Source organism: Amblyomma americanum, chromosome 9 (assembly GCF_052857255.1).
Source record: "Amblyomma americanum isolate KBUSLIRL-KWMA chromosome 9, ASM5285725v1, whole genome shotgun sequence".
Classification (NCBI taxonomy): domain Eukaryota; kingdom Metazoa; phylum Arthropoda; class Arachnida; order Ixodida; family Ixodidae; genus Amblyomma; species Amblyomma americanum.
This window is the reverse complement of record NC_135505.1, coordinates 105,328,725-105,330,543: the sequence shown is the minus strand read 5'-3', so window position 1 is coordinate 105,330,543 and position 1,819 is coordinate 105,328,725. Positions and strand designations below refer to the sequence as shown.

The 1,819-nt window shown below is 50.2% G+C and overlaps 2 non-coding genes across 2 annotated transcripts; both read left to right on the top strand.

Moving 5' to 3' along the window:
• Positions 1-712: 712 nt before the first annotated feature.
• On the top strand, positions 713-784 carry TRNAS-ACU (transfer RNA serine (anticodon ACU)). The gene has a single exon. It is a non-coding gene; the product is annotated as a tRNA-Ser (tRNA).
• Positions 785-1,031: 247 nt separating this feature from the next.
• TRNAS-ACU (transfer RNA serine (anticodon ACU)) lies at positions 1,032-1,103 on the top strand. Its single transcript has one exon. It is a non-coding gene; the product is annotated as a tRNA-Ser (tRNA).
• Positions 1,104-1,819: the final 716 nt, after the last annotated feature.

Sequence of the window (1,819 nt, the reverse complement as noted above, 5' to 3'; positions counted from 1 at the left end):
TAGCGCACTTACACATACATGAGGCTCCTTCATCGTCATAGGTTTTTCTTCTACTCAATGTTTCGCACTTCGCCACCTCTATTTGGAAATGAAAATGAAAACTGGTTTTGGGGACCGCGGCGGCTGCGTTTTTATGGAGGAAAAACGCTAAGGCGCCCTTGTGCTGTGCGACGTCAGTGCACGTTAATGATCCCCAGGTGGTCGAAATTATTCCGGAGCCCTCCACTACGGCACCTATTCTTCCTTTCTTTCACTCCCTCCTTTATCCCTTCCCTTACGGCGCGGTTCAGGTGTCCAAAGATATATGAGGCAGATACTGCGCCATTTCCTTTCTCCAAAAACCAATTATTATTATTATTAAAAATCCCGCCGCGGTGGCTCAGTGGTTAGGGCGCTCGGCTACTGATCCGGAGTTCCCGGATTCGAACCCGACCGCGGCGGCTGCGTTTTTATGGAGGAAAAACGCTAAGGTGCCCGTGTGCTGTGCGATGTCAGTGCACGTTAAAGATCCCCAGGTGGTCGAAATTATTCCGGAGCCCTCCACTACGGTACCTATTCTTCCTCTCTTCTTTCACTCCCTCCTTTATCCCTCCCTTACGGCGCGGTTCAGGTGTCCAACGATATATGAGGCAGATACTGCGCCATTTCCTTTCCCCAAAAAACCAATTATTATTATTATTATTAAAAGGAAATGGCGCAGTATTTGTGCCCCGCCGTGGTGGCTCAGTGGTTAGGGCGCTCGACTACTGATCGAGAGTTCCCGGGTTCGAACCCGACCGCGGCGGCTCGCGTTTTTATGGAGGAAAAACGCTAAGGCGCCCTTGTGCTGTGCGACGTCAGTGCACGTTAATGATCCCCAGGTGGTCGAAATTATTCCGGAGCCCTCCACTACGGCACCTATTCTTCCTTTCTTTCACTCCCTCCTTTATCCCTTCCCTTACGGCGCGGTTCAGGTGTCCAAAGATATATGAGGCAGATACTGCGCCATTTCCTTTCTCCAAAAACCAATTATTATTATTATTAAAAATCCCGCCGCGGTGGCTCAGTGGTTAGGGCGCTCGACTACTGATCGAGAGTTCCCGGATTCGAACCCGACCGCGGCGGCTCGCGTTTTTATGGAGGAAAAACGCTAAGGCGCCCGTGTGCTGTGCGATGTGAGTGCACGTTAAAGATCCCCAGGTGGTCGAAATTATTCCGGAGCCCTCCACTACGGCAACTCTCTCTTCCTTTCTTCTTTCACTCCCTCCTTTATTCCTTCCCTTACGGCGCGGTTCAGGTGTCCGCCGATATATGAGACAGATACTGCGCCATTTCCTTTCCCGCTAAAACCAATTATTATTATTCAGTATTTGTCTCATATATCGGTGGACACCTGAACCGCGCCGTAAGGGAAAGTGCAAAGGATGGAGTGAAAGAATAAAGGAAGAAAGAGGTGCCGTAGTGGAGGGTTTGGGAATAACTTCACAGCGGGGAGATTACTGAAACATGAGTAGACCTAAGCTTACCAACTCAGCTCCTTAATACAAGCGGTTTTAGGTACCTGATACTTGATTTAATATCTGCTGCTGGTACTTGGACCTAAGATATTAAACTTATTTTTGGAATATGGCGAAGTGCTATACGCACTCTGGCACGGGTAGGCCCGGTGTTGCACTGCCTCCGGGAAAGGCCCGGGGCCTATGGGCCTATTAGCGCGCGGCGCCTTTTCTATCTTTCCCCCCTATCTTTTATAAGTCCACTTTCAGCACGCCGCCGCGAGCGTGGCTCGGCTTGAGCCAGTAGGCAGGCCCGTGCTCTTTCCTTTTCCTTCTTCGTTTAA